At 39.2% G+C, this 12,352-nt stretch overlaps 1 long non-coding RNA gene across 1 annotated transcript; it reads right to left on the bottom strand.

Moving 5' to 3' along the window:
• Window positions 1-300: 300 nt before the first annotated feature.
• LOC124265374 lies at window positions 301-2,998 on the bottom strand. Its single transcript, XR_006895442.1, has 2 exons — window positions 2,957-2,998; window positions 301-959 (listed from the first exon to the last, which is right to left on the bottom strand). It is a non-coding gene; the product is annotated as an uncharacterized LOC124265374 (long non-coding RNA).
• Window positions 2,999-12,352: the final 9,354 nt, after the last annotated feature.

Raw genomic sequence — 12,352 nt, 5'->3', positions numbered from 1 at the left:
ATTAATTTTGTATCGTACACTCAAAATCCTCGTTTCTCATTGAGGCAGACTGGAACAAGCTCGGCATGATATATTATTTCATTTGAATGAAATGACATGATCGCAAAATACATCTTTACAAAACGAGAAGGTCACGTTCGGTGACAACATGTCACCGTGACCCAGTGGCGTAAATGGGCGTTCATGACATCAATCTCTGAAATGACTGGTCTATTCTTTCTGTCATTTACAGACCCCCACCATATTTCGAGAATACTGTAGGGTTTGTTGTCGAACAACATACAACACAAGAATATGAAATCCAGAAAATTCTTTATGTTCATCAAATAGCATTACACAAATACAACACAGACCGATTGGGCATAGGGCAAACCGTACACATTAACTGGAACCGTCTCAGGCCCACTCTCCTTTGTTTTTCAACTCCAAGAGGTAATTCAAAAAGATCTGTGCTTTAAGAAAATTGACCCCCGGACCAAAATGAGTTCCATCCAGACTTCGAATACCTCGAGTCAAGTTGAATGTATCGAACATCGGAACGTTATACTTCCCTACAAACCTCTCCATGTATCGGTTGTAGACTTGAGCATTTTCATTAGTTACTCCCCGAACAAGCTCTGTTCGCCAGAGTCCGAAACCACTAAACCCAGACCAAAGTAATTTGGGCCATTTCCGTGTGGTGTTGCTTTTCACAGAATCTATGATCGCTCTTGCATAATTCGAGTTATCTGTTTTGTTGAACATCCGCCATAGACCACTCCCAAACAAAACCAAAGATTTGGGCGTATCCAGTATGTTTTGCAACTCGTTTGTCATGGCTTTACCTCCCATATCAAGCCGACCACAAAACAAGAATTTCGCTTTCACTGTTCCGTTGCAGAGTCTTGGGGAATAGTCCAGGTTAGGACGACATTTCTGAAAAGGAAACACGTTTTTCCCTTCACACTCTTGTTTCATCTCTGAAAAGTAAAAAAAACCATAAATATAATTTGCAGTCACTATAATCTTTGAATGACGTGCAAATGGACTGGCAATTTAGTGTTCTGTATTTTTGTTTGTCTCATTATTTCAAGGCATGAAAGTGTTTTCTGAACATGGGAAATGGAAATATTGTACGTGTATGCATTATACTTTAAAAAATGATATTGAGATCCTGTGTGTCCGATGATCGATTTAATGTTAAGAAATGAAGAGACTTTAGTTTTGTGAGTAGATGCGATACATCAATTAAAGCATCATCCTAACCCCTGCTCATTAACCAACACTCGTCGACCCCGACCCCCGCTTCAGAGACCAGAGAGTTTGAAACCCAAGTTTCTTTCCTTTCAAAACAAAACTGGATAGATTGTTTTTAAATTATAAATCCTGAAACAGCGAAAAACATAGTTCTTCCAACTGAGAAGACTTCAATTAACATAACCGTTCTATGTAAGAATCAATACATTAATTGTTTTGATCAAAGAACTGGGCCTCAGTGCCACATCAAATAACTCCACGTTGAGACAAGTACGTTAAAAGGGAAAGAAAGTTTCCAATTTCACTTATCAGTTCTCTGAACTTTTGCCTCGACTCCTGAAGCTCCATAACATTCTGTACACAGAAATGTATTTGCTGAATTCAGCAGCTGCACCAAAAAGTCCCTGTCTCAAATATTAACTAGAATCCTTACTACAACCAATGATAACTTTTATTTAAATTCACAAAAAGTATTCAAGACAAGCTGCAGTGCTCTCATGAGCATTCTAAAATATCGAACTATTTGCTTTATATGTGTAAAATCTCAGAAAAGAACAAAGTTCAATCCTGTCAAAACATTTTATTTTATTTATTTATTTATTTTCTTCTCTGTACGCCACTGTCCCACATGACAAACTTAAGGGAAATCTTAACCTTCCATGATCCATGGGGCAATTGGTAATATTGACCATAGATACAATGGCGGGAGCAGGACAGTTGCCACCCGGACAATTGCTACCCAGACAATTGACACCGGACAATTACCACCGGGATAACTGCCACAAAGAACAACTGCGATCTAGGATAATTGCTACCCAGGACGATTGCCACCCAGTTATTTTTACTATAAAAGTGAGGACAATTGCCACCCCGAATTTTATGTAATTTTATTTGAGAAAATGAATGCAGGTTGTCAATAAACACCACTCTAGATGATGAAAAGTCAATGTTTTGGGGTATCTTGACTTTGATGCAATCTTAGCTTTCATGAAAACTCAATACGCATTGATTGGGAAAAACTCAAAATCAAAATAATTGAGAGAATGTATTGAAAGCTCTGACACTTAAGATGAAAGTGCTGAGAAGCTCAAGTATTTAGAAAATCAATTTGTTTGAGCTTGGGTGCTACTGTCTTAAACGAACACATGTTGAGATGAATGTTTCAACAAACAAGTCGTGTGATGAGCAGCGAAAACGGGATAAAGCTACACGGGATTTCCTTACAGTTATTTTTTATAAATAATATTCTTAGCATAGTTCAGATTTCCAATGTTTATGCAGACATTTAGAGGATAGATAGAGAGATTCAAGCCATTTTTTGGATAGATGTCCTTCATTCTTTGGGTCAGTGACATAATAAAAGTGTAAAAGTAAATTAGAATGTGTGAGGACTTTCTGCGCAGTGTTGCCCACAACATCCGGATGTAATGAGCTCACTTTAAGAAATGTGTAATTGAAAAATGTAATTGGGCATGTTTTTGTGCAAGATTTGTCAAGTTGGTTATATGGAAGAATATGTTGTCATTTGTTATGATTTACCATGTCAAACTCAATAAAAGTTGATAAAGAAACTGAGTTATGTTTTTATGTTTTGGGTGGCAATTATCTTGGTGGCAATTGTCCTAGGTGGCAATTATCCGGGTGGCAATTGTCCTAGACCCACAATGGCATACCTATCCTCAGAGGTTCAGGAAAAGTTGTCAAAGAATGAAACAAATACCATGAGAATATCTCTGGACTCTCCTTGGTATTAGCATCTATGCAATAGTTGTAAGACGTTTAGAAAAGAAGCAGTCATCCCTAAGGGGAACAGTTGTGCTTCCCTTCTTGCTCATATGTTTCTTTATGCATGGTGTCGGGATTTCTGTCCATAGTGGCAAATGGGAAAAGGGCAATTTGACAAAGAAATTTAAATTAAACTTGAGCTACGTCCATGATCTAATATCGTTCGATAACAATGCAATAACCAATTCCCTGATTTAGCCGCCTCAACTTGAAACAAATGAGAACAGTGAGACTACTTCGTCTGTTTCATATTAAGATCTATGCATAAAAATTCATAATACATACTGATAGTTGCACTAGGCACCAGTCCGCCATGTCGATAGTCTCCCTTGACGATAATGATGAAGGCCAAAAACATCTGCCGGACGAGAGAGTCGCCATAGAAGTGGAAAGTTCCTCCCTTCAGAAGTTCACACGCAGACTTGGACGTGAAGTTTATCACTTCGCATCTGGAATAATTTACAAAATATTTATGAATAAAATATACGCATAGAACTTAGTAAAGCACCACCTGAAATATCTCACGACTCAACGAGGTCCAATCTGAACCCTTTGGCGCATATCGGCACCCATGAAGGGCCACCTCCTCGTGGTGGGTGCTGGGTCACGCTAAGCGCCCTTCAACCCCCGTTGTGGACCCGGGGGGATATATGGTCCACCAACCCGTTTGCCGTGGGTTGCGCCCCTGTGTCGGTGGAGGACGGGATTCTGGTGGTTGAGGGCACGGGAGCCAGGAACAGTGTTCCTTTGCCCAACACACCACTTCGACCCTTACTTCACCTAGACGGGTGGTAGAACGGGCCCGGTTCTATCAATCGGCTGGTCATGTCATGCCCTGTGCATGGTCAACTTCACATTATGTATATTTCTGTATCTTTTCCTCGAAATGCTGTTGTGATACTCCTACGTTGAAAAATTGTTACTCTGCCTAGAGTCCTATGCCAGACGGCGGTGGCTCATGGGCCAATCTGGCATTACTGACCTCCGGGTTCTAAGTGTCTTCAGATAATCGCCATGGGCGGAACCAGCCTGACCTTTGTTCTGTTTGACAATTTTAGCTACCTGTGTCTGTATTGCTCGAGTATAGCAACCCTGTAGCCCTGGTGTTTCGGAGTCGGTTTCCACTTCGACACCGTTCTTGTTGACACTCCATGGTGGGTGGGGAGCAGGGTTGTCGAATATCCGTTTTTTTATTATGGCTACCCAAATTCTACCTGGTTCTCGATCAAAAAATAAAAGGCGACATGTTGAAACAGATGCTTTATCATCTTCTGATGATGATTCTGCTGCAGTCAGTATTGATTCCTGGCCACGCTTTCTGGTTGTGGAGGGAATTGATGGACAACCTTTAAAGCTTAACCCCTTTGCCATATCAAAGGCCATTGCTGGAATATGTGGTGACGTGAAAAATGTCACACGTCTCAGGACAGGTTCTCTATTAGTTGAATGTGCAAAGAGACACCAATCTGTCAATTTGCTCGAAGCTCGTCAATTTGCGACTACTGGGATTACTGTGTCAATCCATAAAACACTTAATTCCTGCAGAGGCATAATCCGTGATCGGGCTAAATGTCTCGCTGACATGTCAGAGGAAGAAATTGCTTCTGAACTGAAGGCCCAAGGTGTCACCTCTGTCAAGAGATTCACTAGGAAAAACGGTGATGATATCATTAAGACCAATACCTACCTGTTTACCTTCTGTCTCACGTCACTACCAAAATCAATAAAAGCGGGATATTTTAACATCGATGTGGAAGTGTATATCCCAAATCCGCTTCGATGTTTCAAATGTCAAGCGTTTGGACACGGAGCTAAGTCATGTCGCAGTTCCCCAGTTTGTTCCCGTTGTGGTGGAACGCATGAAAACGTCAACTGCACAAATGAAATCAAATGTGCAAACTGCAACGGTGACCATATGTCATTTTCCAAATTATGTCCAGCATATGACAGGCAAACACAAATTTTGAAATTGAAGCACACCAACAATATATCCTTCAATGAAGCAAAGAAATTATTACCAGTTAATAGTCGCTTGTCTTCTACCAAAACGTACGCAGCAGCTGTTTCTACTCCTTGCCCAAAGGTTGATCAGGGCTGTCAAACTGCAATTACCTGGGTCTCAGACGACCAAACTGTTTTGTACAGCGTTTCTGGTACCAGAAATGGTGCTGCCACTCAGACAGAAACTGATCTTGAAGCAGACCTTCCGCTTCCAGCATTGTCTGACACTCCATCAGACTCCAAGAATTTGCCAGCACCTCAAACTCTTTCAGACCCTGAAACCCAGACAGCACCAGTAACCAAACCTAAACGTCTCACTAACAAAGAACGGAAACAACTTAAAAAAAAAGAAATTAGGGCACTTAAACACTTAGAAGTGGCTCCCCCTTTATCCGTCCCTGTAGAGGTTCACAACACCTTTGAACCTCTGGACATGGAGGTCACTCCATCGCTGCCTGATCAGCGAAGAGGTCCTTCTCCCCGTGCTCGATCTCCCATTGAACCACCATGACTTCCTCCACTAATTTACTTCAATGGAATTGTAGAGGACTTCGTACTAACTTTAATGATCTTCAGCTATTATTACAGGATCTAAAACCATCAGCCTTTTGCTTACAGGAAACTTTCCTTAAAGTTACAGATAATTTTGACTTGAGATATTACAACTCATACCATCACTTCTCTCCTCCGGGTGATAAAGCTTCTGGAGGATCTTCTGTTATGGTGAGGCAGGGCGTCATTCACAGTCCTGTTCCTCTTAATACCCCTCTCCAGGCTGTCGCTGTGCGAGTAACCCTAAATATCGTTTTTACCCTGTGTTCTTTATATGTTCCACCTTCGTTCTGTCTCCGACAGGTTGATCTTCAAGCATTATATGACCAGCTACCAAAGCCCTGTGTCATCCTGGGAGATTTAAATGGCCATAACCCGCTTTGGGGTAGTAATAACATCAATACAAAGGGTAAAATCTTGGAGGAGTTTTTCTCAAACAATGATTTATGCATATTTAATGATGGTTCTCATACATATCTACATCCAGGAACTGGAACTTACTCTTGTCTGGATTTATGCATTGTTGACTCTAATTTACTGAGTGAATTTGAATGGTCAGTTCACGATGACCTCTGTGGAAGTGACCATTTTCCTACCATATTGAAATCTGTGACACCTTCTGATGTTCCTCCATCATCACGCTGGAACTTTGCTAAAGCCAACTGGGATTTGTATGAACTTCGTTGTTCTACTAAACTAACACCTGGTGCTTTTCTTGATATTCCCGACCCTGTAACACTCTTCTCTAACGAACTTCTTACAATAGCTGATGAATGTGTTCCGAAGTCCTCTTCCAATCCACACATACGTAAACCATGGTTTAACGCTGACTGCAAACAAGCTAGGAAGGCCCGGAAGAAAGCTGAACAGTATTTCCGTCGCCATCCTATGGTCCACAATCTAAATAAGTTCAAAATTTTAAACGCTAAAGCAAGGCGTACTTTTAAACAAAACAAACGCCAGTCTTGGCAAAATTATGTTTCAAAACTAAATTCACGCACGCCAATGTCAAAGGTATGGAACATGGTCCAGAAAATCAAAGGTAAGGGTTCTAAATCTAGCATTCACCATCTGAAAGATGGGAATCAATTATTGACTAATAAATCAGATATTGCTAACAAACTTGGTGAGACTTTGGCCAAACATTCTTCCTCATCTAATTATGTACCTGCATTCCAAACATATCAAAAACAGCAAGAAAAGAAATCTCTTAATTTTACTTCAGATAATGGGGAAGATTATAACGAAACCTTTTCGATACATGAACTTCACACTGCTCTTGACCAGGCTCACGATACTGCTTCAGGAGCTGATGGTATCCATTATCAACTACTAAAGCACTTACCGGATTCATGTTTAGAGACACTTTTACATATTTTGGATGACATTTGGACATCTGGACAATTTCCTTCCTCGTGGCGCGATGCCATAATTGTGCCCATCCCTAAACCTGGACGCGATCATACTGATCCCTCGAATTATAGACCAATTTCACTAACTAGCTGTGTTTGCAAGACCATGGAACGCATGATAAATAATCGCCTTGTTTGGTACTTGGAAACCAATAACCTCATAACAGATATACAATGTGGTTTCCGTAAAACAGAAGTACAATCGATCATTTAGTGCGTTTAGAATCTTTTTTTGTGAAGAATGCAATAATTAATAGACAACATGCAGTGTCTATCTTTTTCGATTTGGAAAAGGCATACGACACGACATGGAAACATGGGATTTTAAAAGATTTACATGACTTTGGATTACGAGGCCGTTTGCCTCAATTTATATCCAACTTTCTAAATGACAGACAATTTCAAGTCCGAGTGGGTTCTACTCTGTCTGAACATTACAATCAGGATCAGGGTGTCCCACAAGGCAGTATTTTGTCTGTCACACTGTTTAGTATTAAGATTAACAGTTTATCAAAGGTTTTAAATGATTCAATTGATGGATCACTTTTTGTGGATGATTTTAATATTTCTTGTCGCGGTAAAAATATGCATACTATTGAACGGCAATTGCAGTTGTGTTTAAATAAAATAAATAAATGGTGTCTTGAAAACGGCTTTAAATTTTCCAAGTCCAAAACTAATTGTATACACTTTTGTAGAAAATATAAGCCGCATAAAGACCCTGAACTATCTTTAAATGGCACTCCGATCAAAGTTGTCAAGGAGGCCAAGTTCTTGGGTCTAATTTTCGACTCCCATTTAACTTTTTTGCCGCATATTAAATCACTTAAAGCCAAATGCCTGAAGGCACTCGATTTGTTGAAAGTCGTTTCCAACTCAAAGTGGGGAGGGGATCAAGCTACCCTCCTCCACTTATATCGCTCATTGGTCCGCTCGAAACTTGATTATGGCTCCATCGTATATGGTGGAGCCTGCAAAAGCAACCTAGCACTACTTGATTCTGTCCACCACCAAGGCCTAAGACTTTGTCTTGGGTCTTTTAGAACCTCTCCTATTGATAGTCTCTATGTTGAGGCTGATGAGCCATCCCTTACCCAACGTCGTGTCAAACTATCTTTACAGTATATAATAAAACTCTATTCTAACGAGTCTAATCCTGCATTTAACTGTGTTTTCAATCCTTCTTATGAGGAGTCGTACAACAAAAGCCTTCTCTTGTTCCGCCTCTTGGTTTAAGAATTAAACCATTTCTTTCTGCTGCCGGCATTGAACTGGAAAATATAGCTCCTTCCCGTCTTCTTTCTTCTCCTCCTTGGCAACTGGTGAGGCCTGAAGTTGACCTAACTCTGACAAAGTTTAAGAAATCAGAAACTAATGAATTACAGTATAAACAAGAGTATAATCAATTAAAAATCAAATATAATACATACAAATCTTTATTTACAGATGGGTCCAAGGATGGTGGCGCGGTGTCATGTGCCACTGTCATTGGATCCAGAACAATATCTTCTAGAATACCAGATAACAGCTCCATTTTTACAGCAGAAGCAAACGCCATATTAACGGCTCTTAAATATATTCAACGACATCCTAAACATAAACAGTACATAATCTTTTCCGATTCTCTTTCGTGTCTTCAGGCTATTAAAAATATTTCTTGTAAACATCCACTTTTATTAGAAATTATTGAATTGTATAATCAACTTGCCACTGGCCAATGCGACATCGTCTTTTGTTGGTTACCCAGTCACGTTGGCATTTCTGGGAACACAATGGCCGATCTTGCTGCCAAGGCAGCACTCAACAAATCTGTGACACCACTTCTTATCCCATACTCTGATTATAAAGCCAGCATTAGAACATACATTCGCGATCTAATGCAGAAAAAGTGGGACACCCAAGTAGGTATTAATAAATTACATGCAATAAAACCCTACATTGGTTACACCTACTTGGGTTGTCAGTCCAGATTTGAAGAGGTCATTATGCGACGATGTCGCATTGGCCATACCAGATATACTCACGAATATTTATTGAAAGGCGAAGATCCTCCGTTTTGCATCCCTTGTGATGAAAGAATCACAGTCAAGCATGTCCTGCTTGACTGTGTTGAATATTCCATCACAAGGGATAAGTATTTTAATGTCAAAACATTGAAGGATCTTTTTTTATAATGTTAATTATCATTTAATAGTTGAATTTTTAAAAGAAATCAATTTGTTGACTGATCTGTAAATAGCTAAATATTTTATTGTTGGTAGTTTCTATTAGTAACTGAGATTGTTAGTGGCTGTACCCTCAAAGGGGGGTTAACGTAGCGTAAAATTATTGTCCTCCTGAGAGGGTACGTAAGTCCCAAACCTTTCAAAGTCAATTTAAACTTGCCAGGATTTTTAAACGTAGCATTCCTGTAATTTTAATTGTAGCTAACATTTCTTACAATCGCCAGCAGCTGAAGGGATGGTGTAAATCCAACTAGGGTCCATGCAGGTAGCCAAGGTACTGTAAGTCCCCATGGAACCTAGTTTGGTGATCTACCTTCTGGTGTTGGCAATCTATAGCTTGTTTTTATATTGTATTGTCCAAATAGTGCTCTCTGTTTTAACTCTCCATACTAGTTTTAGTTGTAATTGTGATATTCTAGTTGTTTTACTGTCCTTCGTCGACAGGTTTTTTATAACGTATATATATTTAATTTCAATATCGAATGTTCTCGTCACAATATGGCTGAAATATTGCCGGTGTGACGTTAAATATTAACTCACGGGCAGCTGTCTAACTTGGCAGAATTTCTGCAACCTAAACAATGGGACAACATAGATATAACATATAAAACTTACATTGACTTCGTTTTGTACCACTGGCAGATTAAGTTATATTTTCATTTCTATCATGATAATGAAGATGAAAATATTAATGGGATAAAAGGATGACTACATTGATATAGTGGACACCTTAATCTTCAACAAGCACAATAATACATTCTCCATACAGTCAATTAAGATGCAAACAAATCTCTCTCTCTCTCTCTCTCTCTCTCTCTCTCTCTCTCTCTCTCTCTCTCTCTCTCTCTCTCTCTCTCTCTCTCTCTCTCTCTCTCTCTCTCTCTCTCTCTCTCTCTCTCTCTCTCTCTCTCTCTCTCTCTCTCTCTCCCCCCCCCCTCTCTCTCTCACCGTTTATCGTCAGGAATCCACTTTGAATACTCAGCATGTTTTTGAGTTCGAAGGTCATAACATCCATCACAGACACATTCGCTTGTTGTTTTCTTTTGACACATGTTGTCATAGCAACACGGAGTACTTCCTCTTGGTTCACACAACACCCGAAACCATCCTCCTTCTTTACGTTTGACCTTCCAACCAAAGTACGATATATTTCCACATTTTTTATCCGGCCTCTCAAATGTACCCTTTGGCCCCAAAACGTATAATGCTTCACGTAAGTATGTTTCGATTTCGTCTTCCTCCTCTGCAGATATTGATCTGGTTAACCACATGCCAGACATCATGTGTCGTAGTACACTTGGACATGATGGGGATGGAACTTCAGACCGGAAGGGTACATCAGTATACGTTGGCCGTTGAAGCACAGTATATATCACCACAGCCGTGCAATACAGGCAAAAGAGAACAACAGTCTTCTGCATTGCCCCCATGGATGTCTTTAAAGAGAAAGAAACGGAAAAGCAATTAGACATAAAACAGACACATTTGTGGACAGAGGAAATGATTTGAATTTAATGCTGCATTGACATCTCGATTGAGAGTTTTGATCACGACAATTCACTCGGGTATACATTACCTGAACTCTGTAAGAACAATAAGATGTATATTGCCAACAGCAGAACTGGAGCAGACAAAGATATTGGTGGGATAAAATCTAAAGGGGTCAGTTTAGTGCATTACTCAATTGCAAGCGCAAATGTCAAACGAGGGTATCCTCCCATTATGCAGACAGGCAGTTCGCAGACGCCTTAAAACAACATTTACGGTTTAATGAACAGAATAGCTACTACCTGTTACCTACACATCATAATGGATTATTCCAAATAAAACCACAAGAAAAAACTGAAGCTATATTATTTAATTTGATAGATCATCATCATCATATTTAAATGTTCATAACATTTTGGGTTTAACCTTCTCGTCTAACGGAAGTTGGCATCCATGGGATATATGTTTGATTGAACAAGCCAATGGATTAGAAAACTCCATCTTGAAGCAGCTCTCATAACTTTTGTGCACAATGTGTAATCTAATGGAAGTCGAAGACGAGTTCCACTTCACGCTCGTATGCCCAAAATATCTTTTTTTAAGAATTATTACACCACTAGATCAACGTACTATAAATTCCTTTTGTTAATGCAAACCAAACATGTTAACGAAATAAAATGCTAGCAAAATATTGTTTTCAAGCTTTTAAAGCCCGTCAATAATTCCTTTCTGTTTGTCAGTACATCCTCGCCAAGCCTCCTGTACTTAATTTCATTATGTATATGTAAATGGCCAGGGGCCAACATGGCCTGTGCTAATAAAAGTATCTGTCTGTCTGTCTCCCTCATAGTTACTGGTCCTCCATGATCTGCATCTTCCAGTTCGTTGTATTAAGAAGTAGAAGAAAATGGGGTTAACGTTATTATGACATAGGATGGGATTTACTTTCTGAATAAAGAATAAGATGCAAATTAACATCATTTCATAAAATTCAAAAAGGTCTTGCACCAGTTTTTCATCAGGATTTACTCCCGCCTGTAGTAGGCAACCGGACAAGCTATGAGTTAAGAAACTTTGATAAGTTTAGCCAACCACGTACAAGACTGAGGTACACAACAGGAGTTATTCCACCAACAGTTAAAATGTAGAATGATATTCCTTAAGATATCAATTGCGACTCTGTTGCATACTTTAAATCTTATATCCACGTGAAAGACAAATGTGCACCTAAATATTATTCTTATGGAATAAGGAAGTCACATGTTTTGCACACAAGATTAAGATGTATGACGAGTACATTTAATTATGATTTAATTAGAATACATATTTAAACAATGATAATAAATAATAAATGTAAAAAAATCATGTCAGTGTGGCTATAGATGTGAGAATGTTTTGCATTACTTCCTTGAATGTCCATTGTATACTATTCAAACACATAAACTGTTAAAATCTAAAGAAAATATAGTTAGTAAATAGAACACTGATTGGTATTAATCTTATTTTATATGGAAACACGTTTTTGAGAAGAAAACACAGTTTATCATTTAATCACCACAAAGTTTACAGACTTTTTACACACAATCAAACGGGGACGGACAAAATCCCACCCAGACAAAATTTCTGTGGACAAATCCCACACCAAAATCACCA

Source organism: Haliotis rubra, unplaced genomic scaffold, assembly GCF_003918875.1.
Source record: "Haliotis rubra isolate DU_JTF1 unplaced genomic scaffold, ASM391887v1 Scf1211, whole genome shotgun sequence".
NCBI lineage: Eukaryota > Metazoa > Mollusca > Gastropoda > Lepetellida > Haliotidae > Haliotis > Haliotis rubra.
Note: the sequence above shows the minus strand (reverse complement) of the source record. Positions and strands in the feature narration are given on the sequence as shown.